At 39.5% G+C, this 14393-nt stretch overlaps 1 protein-coding gene across 1 annotated transcript in view; it reads right to left on the bottom strand.

Moving 5' to 3' along the window:
- STK17B (serine/threonine kinase 17b) overlaps positions 1 to 10033 on the bottom strand; it is a 31100-nt gene extending 21067 nt beyond the window's left edge. Inside the window, exon 1 of the mRNA XM_068544745.1 lies at positions 9786 to 10033. The gene's annotated coding sequence lies outside the window, so the exon portion shown is untranslated. The remainder of the gene's footprint in view (positions 1 to 9785) is intronic.
- Positions 10034 to 14393: the final 4360 nt, after the last annotated feature.

Raw genomic sequence — 14393 nt, 5'->3', positions numbered from 1 at the left:
ATAAAACTATTGAAAAATCCTGTAAGACCTTCCAAATTCTTAAAAAAACAGTTAAAATAAAATTGTAATACAAACATTCAATTTCATTTTTAAACTCTCATTCTTTAAAGTTATATCTTCACATAACAAGATAATTTAACACAGCACAGTAATGATTATTCATTTTATATTTAATTTCACATGGCCAAACAAATTTGACGGTAAAATCACATGTTGTGAGTTATGTTACTGACATGTGAATGACTACAAGAAATGGACTTGTTTCATAGGCCTTAGAGGCAGAACATAGCACAGAGCCTGCTATGCATGAAGAGCTCTATAATTTCGTTGGATGAGTGAGTGACCACATATAAAGCCTTATTCTAGAGTTCTAATCTGTAACTGAAGCTCATATTTATCTGGAACTTTACGATATTTATGAGTATTCAGTTTTAACATTAAAACTACTATTTCATATTAATTGAATTCATATAATAACAGTAGACTATATATTTTAAGATATGCCTGACTTTTCTGCTATGCCTATCTAATAAGAAATCCAGTATTATTCTTCTAGCACCCTCTTATAAGAACCCCCTAAGCTTCTGTTCCTTCTCTGACACATTTTTCCTCCCCTTATTTCCTACTTGACATGTTCTTTTCTTTATCTTCCTAAATTCAAATGCCACCTATATTCAACTTAGCAAGTATGCAGTATGATTAGAGGGGAGTGTTTTCAGTTTCTGTGTCCTTTGAAAAAACAAAGCCCTAACTAATTTTGAGGTACATCTCTAGTATTCCAAAAGTAGCAGTGTAGAATTCTGAAAATAACATTTGGACTGAATCACATCTGGGTCTGAATCCCATTTATCCATCATACCAGCTATGAGACATTTAACTTTGCTAATGTTATGGTGTGAATTATGTCCCTTCCCTCAATATTCATATGTTGAAGTCCTAACCCCCTAGTACCTCAGAAAGTGACTGTATTTGGAGAAAGGGTAATTAAATTAAAATGAGGTCATTAGGGTGTGCCCTAATCCAAGAGGACAGGTGGCCTTATGAAAAAAATGAGATTAGGATACAGAAACACGCAGAGGGAAGATCATGTGAAAACATAGGGAGAAGCCCATCCACAAGCCAAAGAGAAAGGCCTCAGAAGAAACCAGCCCTACTGACACCTTGATCCCAAAATTCTACTCTCCAGAATTTTAAGAAAATAAATTACTATTGCTTATGTCACCCGATGTACAGTACTTTGTTATGACAGCCTAGCAAAGTAATACAGCTACTTTAAAAAAGAAAGAAATATTTCAAATGTGTAGGAAGGGATACAAATATAACAAACTTGGGGTTTTCAATCTTACTACTTTGCCACATTTTGTTTAAATTAAAAATAAATAAGGCAACATAGACACAGAGTCGGTCCCTTCTTTCCATCCCACTAGCACTGGGTAGGAGAGCTTATCATCTCCTTGCCAACATTTGCCCCATTCAGACAGTTTTGTGGTTTAGTTTGCATTTCTGTGATTACTAGTGAGGACAGCTTCAAATCTGCTGCCCCTAAAGTATGGATGAATTATAGAATGTATCTTGCAGTGCTCTAAATATTAAAAATTAAAATATGATGAACTCATGTAGAATCACACTGGTACAGTGCTAGTCATGAAAGCACATCATGATTGTTCAATAAATAAATACTGTTGGGCTTCCCTGGTGGCACAGTGGTTGAGAGTCTGCCTGCCGGTGCAGGGGACACGGGTTCGAGCCCTGGTCTGGGAAGATCCCACATGCCACGGAGCAACTGGGCCCGTGAGCCACAATGACTGAGCCTGCGCGTCTGGAGCCTGTGCTCCGCAACAAGAGAGGCCGCGATGGTGAGAGGCCCGCGCACCGTGATGAAGAGTGGTCCCCACTTGCCGCAACTAGAGAAAGCCCTCGCACAGAAACGAAGACTCAACACAGTCATAAATAAATAAATAAATAAATAAATAAATAAATAAATAAATAAATAAAGAACGTGAATTTCTTTAAAAAAAATAAAAAAATAAAAAAAAATAAATAAATACTGTTAATATTCTAATGAAAGATACTCTCCACACAGTCCTCTGCCATTTTTGAATAGCTGTTCCCTATATTTCCATATACAAAACTCTCACCCCAAGTTAGCTTAAACTCAACTCTTAAATTCTGTCTTTTTATTCTGTTTTGATAACTATTTGTATACTTTTAGTTCTGATGGCACTCAGTTTCATCGGTCACATATTCTTCTCTGAAAAATCAATACGGTTACCAATTTCTGTGCTCAACCTTTTTTTCTTCAGGTCATCTTTGGACTTTTAAGATTTTTTTCCCTAAATTTAAGTCTATGAATTTGCATGCTTATGACCACATTTATGTTATTAGCATATATGTAGAAAGAAGGGATATACCTGTATTATAGATACAAATTGGGCTACATTCCCAACATGGTTCCCAATCAGGCCTTAGGAAACATGAGCACAAGAACATGTCAAATTCACTCATATAGAGAGAGTACAGGCTCTTGATTCTAAGATGTTCACCTCATCTAGATTCTAGAATCTAAGATGTTTATCTCATGCTGTAATATATCAGCTAAAAAGTGATCTATTCATAACAATCTAGTAGAATGGAGATATATTTTATAAATAATTATTTTCTGCTCTCAAGTTTCAAAAGAATCAATATGGATCTTAGATATAGTCAAAGACTTATGTTTAATGAAGCATGATTTATAATAGTTAAAAAAATAAAAAGCTTGTAGAATGAATGAATCCCAAAGTCCAACAATAGGGAAATGGCTAAATATACCTAAATAATAGGATATTATATACCTAATAAAAATTGTGCTTTCAAAGAATATTTTTGACTCATATAATACTAAATGAAAAAAGGAAGACAAAACTTTACCTACAGTATGATAATTTTGTCATATAAAGTATATGTATTTGTTATATATAATTTTTGATATATGTTACATAATTTTGTTAAATATAAAAGCAAATAGAGGAAACTACTGGAAAACTATGGCAACATATTAACAGTGGTTATCTTTGGGTGGTGAGATTATGGCAGTATTTATACTTTCCTGTGTTTAAGTTATCTACACCAAGCAGGTACAGACGAAAACTAATAAATGCCTTTGGGTAAAAAAGATGGCTTTGAATATATATGACTAGACTCTAAACGCAGAAACTTATCCATTTTTAACAGCAAAACATATCTCTTTACACATTAAGTGTTACTTGGCTGGAAGTTCATGAGCCATTATTGCTCAGGTTTTTTAAGGCCTCAACGTTTTCTCTGCATTTATTTAGAGCATATGGTGTTCATTATCCAAATAACGTCTGTTCTTATGCAAAGACCATATAAGCATTTAGGGTAAATACTAAGCAAGAATTAATACCTTGTTTAATACTGCATAGAAAGAACAATTTCATAAATTCTGAATTAATGTTATAGTTATAATTCTATATAATGAATAATAATTTGTAACCTTAAGACATATGCCTTTATTATGATATCACTTGGTGAAAATCCAGATTCATCCCGGGATCCCTCCAAAAAAAAAATCCAAAATGTGATATCCAAAATATAATACTAATAGGTATTAAGTTTTGTAATACCTATTCAGTTATATTAGAATGAAAAAAAAAAAAACTTACCTTTTTTAAAAAAAGGATTGAAATAAATAGTGTTAATACAAACAGGGCCTATTAATCAAGCTACTTAATAGCATTTCCTAATACTAGACATTGGCTTGTGTTTAATTTTTTACCTAACAAATTTTCCTCCCCTCACATGTACTGTTGGTCATCATAATGGTAGAATGTACCATGGTATTTGTATATTTGTATGATTATAAATGCAGCTGAAAACAGCATTGGGTAATCAGCAGTTTTTAAAATACATGTTAGTACAAAAATCATTTTCTGAATTGTGATATATTTTACTCTGTCTCTGAATATGCTGGAAACACAAGCCATGTCTCAGAAAAAAGGAAAAGCACATTTCTGAAGGCTGAACTTTAAGCTTATCTACTTATTGCAAATGTACCTATATTACAAACTGCCTTAGGGATCCATATAGCATCCCTTAAGTGTAGCTTCCTTCTATTTACTGCACTTGCACCAGTTGCCACAGCCTAGATATTTTTTCCATTTCCTCTCCTTTGGCCAATTTTGCATATAGCGGAGCAAGAATGTCACCTTTGTCCACCAATCCCTCCACAAACAGCTTGCTGCCCTTCATATAAGATTTAATCCTTGGGCACAAGAAGGTTGTCAATCAGCTGTCTTTCCTTGCATCTTCCTAAACTTCCCACTGAATTCTCTTTAACTCCGACAATCACAGACCTTTTCTTGTTTTCTACCATAATTCACAGACCTATAACTGATTCTAAATTACCAATAGGTCTCACTCCATTTGAAATTCATCTCATAACACTATTAGGCTATACTAATAAAAAATCTCAAGGGACTTAGTACGTAAATTTGTGTGTGTGTGTGCGCACACATGAGTAGGTACACAATTATAGACACAATCAGGCACTAAAAACAGTAAGAGGATAATAGAAGAAGGCAAGATACAATTAAGCTTCCAATTACACAATACTATCAATACTAGGAAAAATGGCGCCTCAAGTTTATTTGCAAAGTTTTTTTTTCATTAACTCCCATTACAATAATCACAATAAGAATTCAGATATGGATCAGTGAAGGAAGGAAAAAAGGAAATGTTAGGCTTGATCTGGGCCTTAATTTACTCGAAGGGAGAAAGCAAATGTGACGTGACGTGATCAAAAGTAAGACAAACAGTCCCTATAAACCTCTAAATAGCTCTATTTAAAAATATTCATCACGATATTCATTTCAAAGTTATCACATAAAAATGTTTTATAAAATAGAATACATCATATAACACTAAATAAGAACATCTAGAGAATTAAATTATCTGCTCTGATCCTTGCATTAGCTTCCCAGTACCTGCAAGTTCAAGTCCTTATAGCATGCACACAAAAGCCTTTGAGGCCAGGTACACACCAGCTTCATTTCCTGCCACACTTGTAGCTCATCTTTTGCCTCCACACCTCTCTTATACTCTTCTGTCTGAACATCCTTTCTACCTTTCTTTAAATGCAAAAACTCTTCGTATGCATCCTTCTTACCTCAACAAAGAATGTCATCTCCCCCAGGAAGCTTTGCCTAAAACCCACAGGTTGCCTTTATGTCCTTTATGCTCCAAATAGGAGGAACCTTGACATACCTCTTTACCTCAACATGTAACATGTTAGACTGCAATTATATTTAGTGTCTGAAGGATTGCAACCATTTGCTTTCATGCCTAAACTCCCAGCATGGTGTCTGGCACCTGGTAGGATTTTTTTTTAAATGTCTGATGAACTGAATTGTTAAGAATTATGAAATATAGCAAGAAGAATTTTTAGGTACGTCTCATATCTTCAAGGGTTTAGCAGAACTTGAGATACATCTTGAAATTATCATATTGGAGCTTCAAATGCAGCTAATCTCTGCTTAATTCAGTATTTGGCTAAATAAAATAAGAAATATTTTAAATTGCTATCAGAGAACTTCAGTTCTAAACAGGATAGTCATAGTCTGGAAACATGGATAAAATTATAATATCATATATTGTAATATAATACCAACGGGCCATTTATTTTGTATTTACCTATCTTTGCAAACTAGGTGGCCACATGTTACTATACCTACTTCAGCTAAGAATATCAATATTTTAAGAGCTGCCTCAATCAGGAAATCCAGATACTTGTCCTGCCAAGGACTGATAAATCAAGATCTTCATGAAGTAAATTTGAAAGGCAATGGAAAGCAAAGTAAGGCACAAGACGACAGGGAAATAACTTTTTCTTTCTACATTAGCATTTATAGCTACCAAGTTTTCCCTAGGAAACAGAGGAACTGGAGATTTATTTATCTAGAATCCATCAAAATAAAGGAAGAACTTTCTGCTAGTGTGGCAGAAGGATCCATTTTTAATTAGTCAGTGATCAGAAGCAAAGGTATTTGTGTAGGGAAAGGGATGATGATGATTTTCAATTTCAAGGAAGAGACCGTTCCTTATATGTATTCTACTAACAGGTTTGTTTGTTCTTTTAAGATTGAATAGAAAGCATAATTCAAGAATTTAATCCTTTGAAAATCACAACAGGAAGCCAGCTAACTGACTCTAGTCTAACCAGTCTAGTATATACTATCCAAGGGCTAAAGTCCCAGGTAATGACCCCAGGCCTGATTCTGTGCCATGATAGGTAATGCCAGGTGCTGTCTCTTCTACCTTCAGAAGGAGAATTAAACCCTATAATTATGGACCAGGATGGAAAGATGTTGAAAACGGAAAAATAGTGGGCCAACAAACATACAGTGCTTGTCATTCATCAGATGGAAAATTAAGTTTCTGTTGTAAAATAAAGCATTGTTTACTTACAGCATCTCTGAAGTACTGTTTATTCAGTAAGTATTACAATGCAAAATGGAATACGATCCTCGGATTACAGATGAAACTATCATCTCACTGTTAATATTAAGATTTTTAAATGCTTCAAGTATAACTATTCCCTCTTTTGAAGAAGTTGCAAAGAGTCCAGGGTGCAACGACACGTTGCATATAAATATTAAAAGAAACTGACTAGGGCTTCCCTGGTGGTGCAGTGGTTGAGAATCCGCCTGCCAATGCAGGGGACACGGGTTCGAGCCCTGGTCTGGGAAGATCCCACATGCCACGGAGCAACTGGGCCCGTGAGCCACAACTACTGAGCCTGCGCGTCTGGAGCCTGTGCTCCGCAACAAGAGAGGCCGCGATAGTGAGAGGCCCGCGCACCGCGATGAAGAGTGGCCCCCGCTCGCCGCAACTAGAGAAAGCCCTCGCACAGAAACGAAGACCCAACACAACCAAAAATAAATAAATAAATAAATAAATTTATTAAAAAAAAGGAAAAAAAAGAAACTGACTAGTTTAGATGTTTAAAGTGACACTGAAGTTCAAGGTTAAATATATTTGGGGGAAAAAGGATAAATTAAAGAAATAAAAAATGAACAAAGTATGTCTTGAAAATTACATTTGTCACAACGTATTTATATAAAAATATGAGACTTAATTCCTAAGTACCTTTGTTAATTATTGTCTATTATCTATTAATGTCTATTATGATAATAGACATTTGTCTATTATCAAAGAAATACCCTTTGATAATAGTCTATCATAGAATATAAAATACTTAAAAACAAAATCATTGAGGGATGTCCCTGTTGGTCCAGTGGTTAAGACTTCACCTTCCAATATGCAGGGGGTGTGGGTTTGATCCCTGGTCTGGGAGCTAAGATCCCACATGCCTCGTGGCCCAAAAAACAAAAACCCAAAAAACGTAAAACAGAAGCAATATTGTAACAAATTCAATAAACACTTTAAAAATGGTCCACAATAAAAAAAAAAAAATCTTTAAAAAAATCATTGAATTTTGTCATCAGTATTGTGGAAAATTAAAATAACTAAAACATTTAAAGTTTTCACAAGTGGAAAGTAAGTACATAAATGACTTAATGTCTTTGACACAATCAATACCCACAGAACACAAAGAATTCTTTAAGAAAAAAAATTAATCAAAATCCTTTAAAAGCAGTACCTCTAGAAACACTGTCCTACTTAGCTGCCAATTTTTTTACAGGAAATATGCACCGCAATATAATATACATGCAACTGTAAGACAATTTTAGGATTAAGTGAAAGTGTCAGCAATCGATTTCCTTGATTCCTGGGTTTTAAATTAGGTCTCTAAGAGAAAAACAGGGAAATTTTGATAAGGAAATTCTCTCTTATAATTATCAAACAGCTTCAAAAACAAAGCTTTTAAAACATATTTAAATGTTTACTTAACACCAGTAAAACACTGTCAGTGCAAGTCTAAAGATAAAATTGGAAACATGCCATAAAATGCCTGTACCTTCTTCAGCTTTGCTATTAATATGCTGACACAGTGATCAATTAGTCAAGTCCCAACGTTCCTAAAAACTGATTCTATCTTAACCAAATTGTAATTCAGTATTCAATGAGCCCAAGAGAAACTACAACCATTCTGTCCACACACAAAAATGAAAGGCCTTCAATAACACAACTTTTACTTTTAAAACTTGAATATATTGCCATGTAAATACATTTCACTTCAATTTCAGATCCATAATTTAGAAAAATGATGTAAAATATATGATATGTACCTCAAAAATAAAGCAGCTATTAACAACTTCAGTTATTAAAATATAAGAAAAACTTTACAAAACTGAACATCTGCTCAGAGGAGGATGAAGGGGGAAGAAGAGAGGTCTTAAACTAGGACACTGCTTCTATGGGCTAGCTTTTTCAAAAACACACAATTTTACGGGTATGTGGTTTAACATTTATAAAACAAACATTCTGGAAGTTGTTGAAAACTACTTCTGGACAGTTTACTATAAAACTATAAAATGGTGAATCAATGACAAAGTAGGTTTATCATCTTTTCCTTTAATAAAATTGTGCTCCCGGGCTCAAAATGCCGGGTTACATTTGCTGCCAATTGCCCAATCATCTCAGTAGACTATGCTGTCTCAGGGCACATTCTCAAAGGCTTGAGAACCTAAAGGGGTGACACCATATCAAACATCACTGCTTACCATCAGTATCAGGGATGTAAACATTACGTTGGCAAAACAATCAGTGAATGTGACACACAGACCTAATATAATTGAATTCTGATCAGCATGTGGCTTTAAAATGTTTTCTTTTCCTTAATTTCAATTTGCAAATTGATGTTGGAGGGCCTCTAGTCCCATCACAGACAGAGGAAGAACGAACATCAGCTACCAGCTGCCCATAAAGTCTCTTTCAACTTCGTCTCTACTTGCCCCTCGAAGGGAATTCAAATGAAGAGCTTTTCCCTACACTAAAACAAAGAGCTGGGTAAATGTCAAAATCGTAGCCGTCACGTAGTTGTATAGTTTGAGGATGGGTCGTGTAGCCTTTGCGGTTTACATGGCGTCAAAATAAAACCAGATCGCTGGAAATCACAGAAACAACTGCAACTCGACTTCTCTATTCACTGACGTTAAAAAACTGTTCACAAGTAGTAACTGAAAATCCCCCACACGATGAGCACAAACTTCTCTCCAGACGAAAGACAGCTGTGAGCAGGACGTGTCCACGAGTCCAGATGTGAACACGTCCTGTGCCTACACCACAGCTGTGAACTCGGCAGGGTCCTGAAGGGACCACGTTGACGAGACGTGGAAGGGACGCGATCGGGCCGGTCGCGAAGGGGGCCCCCGCGGGACGCGACCCAGGGAGAGTCCGTGCCGGCCAGGCGACGGCGCGCACACAGAGTCAGACAAACAGACACATACACACACACACACACGCGCGCGCGCGCCCGCGCGCGCTCCCCGGGCTGAGAAGGGTATTGGGAGGACCAGCCGCCGCTCCCAGCGCCGAACCCGAGGGAACCAGGGAATCAGGACTCCAGCCGGAATGCGGCGAGGGATTCGGAGCAGTCGGGCCACCTGGGGGCGGCGGTGTCTGAGCCCATCTTCCCCAGGCCGGGGGTCAGAGGGGACCCCGGATCCGCCCACACCGCCTGGATCCCTCCTCGGGACCCCTCCCACGTTCTGGGTCTCTGTTCCACGGGTAAAGGGGGCTGGTTCAGGGGTTTGGAGTCGCAGCCCCGAGCCCACCCGCCAATCCCGGCAGGACCGCGGACGCGCGAGGCGGAAGACACTGACCGCTCAGGCAGCAGCAGGTTCTCCCGAGGCTGCCCCCTCCAAGGGGGCTCCAGTCCCGCCCCACGCAGGTGGGCACGACAAGACGCGTTCTCCAGCTCTAGCTCCGTGAGGTGCCGGGTAGCTCCGAGCGTGGCAGGACCCACTTTTACTCTTCTGGACAACGGCCAACAGTTGTGACCTGACCTCCCCGTGAGGTGGCTCCCGGCTACGGCAGCAAAGACGGTGACGGGAGGTTACAGTTGAGGTTTAAAAACTGCAGCCGCGTTGCGGGGCAGAGCTGTAGGCTAGAACCCACCCCCCCGGTCGCGAGAGCCAATCCGAGCGTGCATGGAGGGCTGGGCTGTCACGTGAGGAGAGGGCGGGGCGCCGGCCAGCGGCGCGTGCTGCGAGGCGGGGCTCAGTGGTGAGGGGGTGCGGCCGCCGCCCGGCGGTCGGAAGCTGGGCGGAGCTGCAGAGCAGGTGGGGCGCGCTCTCGTAATTGCTGCGAGAAAGGAGTGAGGAGGGCGCCAGCCTGACTGTGCATGGGGCTGTGACTCCGACCTAGTGCATCCCGGCCTTCCGAGTGGCAGTCCACGCGGTGTGAATATCTGAAACTGGGGAAAGGGAAGAAGGAAAGTTAGTCGCTGCTTCTGACTCATTCCCAAACTTCTGTGCCTGTTTTCTGACTCTTCCCGGTCGTCTTATCACCTGAACACACTCGGCCAGTGGAGAGTCCAGTTCGCTCTAACTTGGCAAGCATCAACATCGCTGGGGGATTTATGGAACTTGGGCCCCACCGCTAAAGTCCGCTCCAGCGAACTGAGTCCTCCTGAGGCATGGTTGAAGGCAGTGAAGGGAGAGTCCAAATAAGATGAATTGCTGTTTTTGCATATAGGGTACTAAGGCAAAAGATGAAAGCTCCTCAGCAAGCTACTCAGGATCTGTTATCTCTTCAAGAGAATGAAAAATTTGAAAGTCCTGTGCAAGACACAATTGTGGGTTTTTTGTTTGTTTTATATAATCTAGGGTTGGTTGCAAAGTATATTTACAGTAATTGTAGAAGACTATTGAGAAAATATATTGGGAGGGGAATCGTTCTCTTTCAAAAGACTTCAACACTCAGTCAACATTTAAAGAGGAGATTTTCTTGTTCTATCCCAGTAAGCCGAGCAAATTCCCATCAAGCCGTCCATTTGCTCTTCCGTACTGTGTGTTTCCCAAGATAAGTGCATAAAATGCCTCACAGTCATCTACTCGTCTCCTTGCTGTTACTTAACGAACTCATCCCAGTTTAATGTGTCTAGTCCCTAAACCTTGTCACTTGGAGAGTATTGCTTCCATCCGTCTAATTTCTTGTTGCTAACAATTGGACTGACAAGTTAAGATGGAGGGGAAAAAAACCCTGCATGCTGAAATGGACTTTTCAGCTATTATTATCTAAGAATCCACAAACAGACTGTCCCCATCTTTTCTTTTATGAACACAGGGGTGGTTCCTAGAAGTCTCAGCACCAGCACTGGAACCAGTGACCTCCGGAAATCTCACGACTGCAGCATGGCGGTGATTTCCGTTTTGCCCGTGCACACGCGTGTGTGTGTTTAACTCTGGACCTCCTCAGTATCAACATTTGATCAATAGCCAGCTCTTAGCAATCTCCTCACACTCAGTCTATCTTCCCTTCTGTCACTAATCCCATCTAACCACATCACTTCACACCTAGATGCAGACCTTTCTCTCTCCCGTCACTGCTTTAAACCAACCCTCCTTGTGGTCACAAGTCCTCTGCTCTAACCAATCATCCTGCTAGGCTGATAGGTCTTTTTATGTCTTGTTTTCTCCTGCCTCTGCCTAGGCTCCAACTTTTCACCATCCTCCTCATCAGCACCTGTTCATCAATTTCCAACTTGAAGAAGTTACCCCCTCCAGAAATCACAAATCTTTGCTGATTTCTACTTTCCACTCCCAGCCCGATCACCTCTTTTCCCTCTGTCCCTCGGTACAGGGCTTATACTTGTTCCCTGTGTTTCTCTTCTGCCCCTAAATAGATTGTTAACCCTTGTGCCTGATGTCAGATTTGCCAGCTAGGATTTAGCTCACTATATCAGGGACATTCAGCTACACTTACTTGGTCTCAGGCACTGTGGTTCAAGTAACGAGGAACTCCTGGTGCTGAGGAGCAGACTGTACCATCTTTACTGTACCATCAGTAAAATGTACACCATTTTACTGTGCCTTGCAGTAAAATTCAGGAGTCAGCACATCCCTTCATCCTACCTCATTTACCTAAAGTCATTCATAGCCATGTCAAAGGTGCATGTTCTTGCTCTCCTTCCCTTGAGTGGGAAATCCCCATGTGACCTAATGGTCATTCTGTAGTCATTGCCTCTGACTGCACAGTTCATTAAATTGATCCTTGAACGCCACATACTGACCAGAAATGGTGGTTGTTATGGGCTGAATATGTTTCCACCAAATTGATACACTGAGGTCCTAATTCCCAGTACCTCAGAATATGACTGTATTTGGGGACAGGGCCTTTAAAGAGACAATTAAGGTAAAATAAAATTGTATAGGTGGGCCCTAATCCGAGACAAAAAGATTACACCATCAGGAAAATGAAAAGGCAGCCTACTGAATGGGAGAAAATGTTTTCAAATCATATATCTGATAAGGGGTTAATATCCAAAATACATAAAGAACTCATACAACTCAATAGCAAAAAAACCAATCCGATTAAAAAATGGGCAGAAGATCTGAATAGACATTTTTCCAAAGAAGATATACAGATAGCCAACATGTACTTGAAAAAAACACTCAACATCACTAATCATCAGGGAAATGCAAATCAAAACGATAATGAGATATCACCTCTCACTTGTCAGAATGCTTATTATCAAAAAGATAAGAAATTACAAGTGTTGGCGAGAATGGGGAGAAAAAGGAACACTTTTGCACTGTTGGTGGGAATGTAAATTGGTGAAGCCACTATGGAAAACAATATGGAGTTTCCCCAAAAAATTAAAGATAGAACTGCCTTATGATCCAGAAATTCCACTTCTGGGTATTTATCTGAAGAAAATGAAAACATTAACTGGAAAAGATATATGTGCCTCCATGTTCATTGCAGCATTATTTACAATAGCCAAAATATGGAAACAACCTAAATGTCCATAAATGGATGAATAGATAATGTTGTATGTATATGCAATGGAATATGATTCAGACATAAAAAGGATGAAATCTTGCCATTTATCCAATATAGGTGGACCTGAGGGCATCATGCTAAGTGAAATAAGTCAGAAAGACAACGAAAAATACTGTATCATCTCACTTATACATAGAATTAAATACAAAACAACACACACTCACACTCACACACCCAGCTTATAGATACAGAAGACAGACTGATCGTTGCCAGAGGCAGGGGATGGAGAATGGGAGAAATGGGTGAAGGGGGTCAAAAGGTACAAACTTCTAGTTACAAAATAAATAAGTCATGGGGATGTAATGTACAGCACGGTGACTATAGTTAATAACACTGTATTGCATATTTGAAAGTTGCCAAGAGAGTAGATCTTAAAAGTTCCCATCACTAGAAAAAATATTTTTTTGTAACTATGTAAGGTGGCAGATGTTAACTACACTTATTGTGGTGATCATTTTGCAATATATACAAATATCAAATCTTATGTTGTACACCTGAAACTAATGTTATATGTCAATTATACCTCAATTTAAAAAATAATTTTTAAAAAAGGGATTATGACACAGACAACATAGACTAAAGGATGACCATGTGAGGACACAGTGAGAAAGTGGTCATCTGCAAGACAAGGGGAGAGGCCTCAGAAGAAACTAAAACTGCTGACACCTTGATCTTGGACTGCTAGCCTCCAGAACTGTGAGAAAATAAATGTCTATTGCTTAAGCCACCCAGTCTATGGTATTTGTTATGGCAGCCCTAGCAAACTAATACAGTGGTGCTTCTCAGTCAACCCAAGTGAATCCCCATCAGTGACCAGGGATGCTGGTCCTTTCTGATCGTGCCACCATACTCACCACATTCTCTCCAGGGAAAATGACCATTCCCAATCACACCAGGTCAGTCACCACATGCTGACCACACACTGACCAGAGAAGTTGGTCCTCCTTGATCATACATTTACTCCTTACAGATGCAGAGAGGAGGGCAGAATTTTAAACAGAGGAAAAGACCCCAAATTCAAAACTCCTGCCCTTGACACATGCTCCTTCTGAAGAAAGCCTTACCTGTTATTTCTGGGTCAAGATCCTACAATTCAATCCATGTGGAAAGAGCAAAACAAGTACTACTGTCTCCAGGTAGCACTATCTCCAATTGAATAAACCAGAAATTTGTGGCCAGACTAACAGCAGCCAGACTCGGGTTGGCCGGGGTGTGGGCTAGGGTGGCGGCAGGAACAGCCTCTGAAGGCACTTGACTCAAACCTCCACCCAGCAGGGGTACTCATGTTGAATGGAGACAGGCTAGTCCAAAAAGATCCCCTCTCCGGAGGTAGGAGTGCCAAGCGCACTCAGATGGTAGGAGTGCCGAGTGCACTCAGATGTAAGTCATGGTACATTTATCCACGGTGCCTACAGCATCCCAAG

Source organism: Eschrichtius robustus, chromosome 5 (genome assembly GCF_028021215.1).
Source record: "Eschrichtius robustus isolate mEscRob2 chromosome 5, mEscRob2.pri, whole genome shotgun sequence".
NCBI lineage: Eukaryota > Metazoa > Chordata > Mammalia > Artiodactyla > Eschrichtiidae > Eschrichtius > Eschrichtius robustus.
The sequence above is the reverse complement of the archived record's forward strand: the minus strand, read 5'-3'. Positions and strand labels throughout refer to the sequence as shown.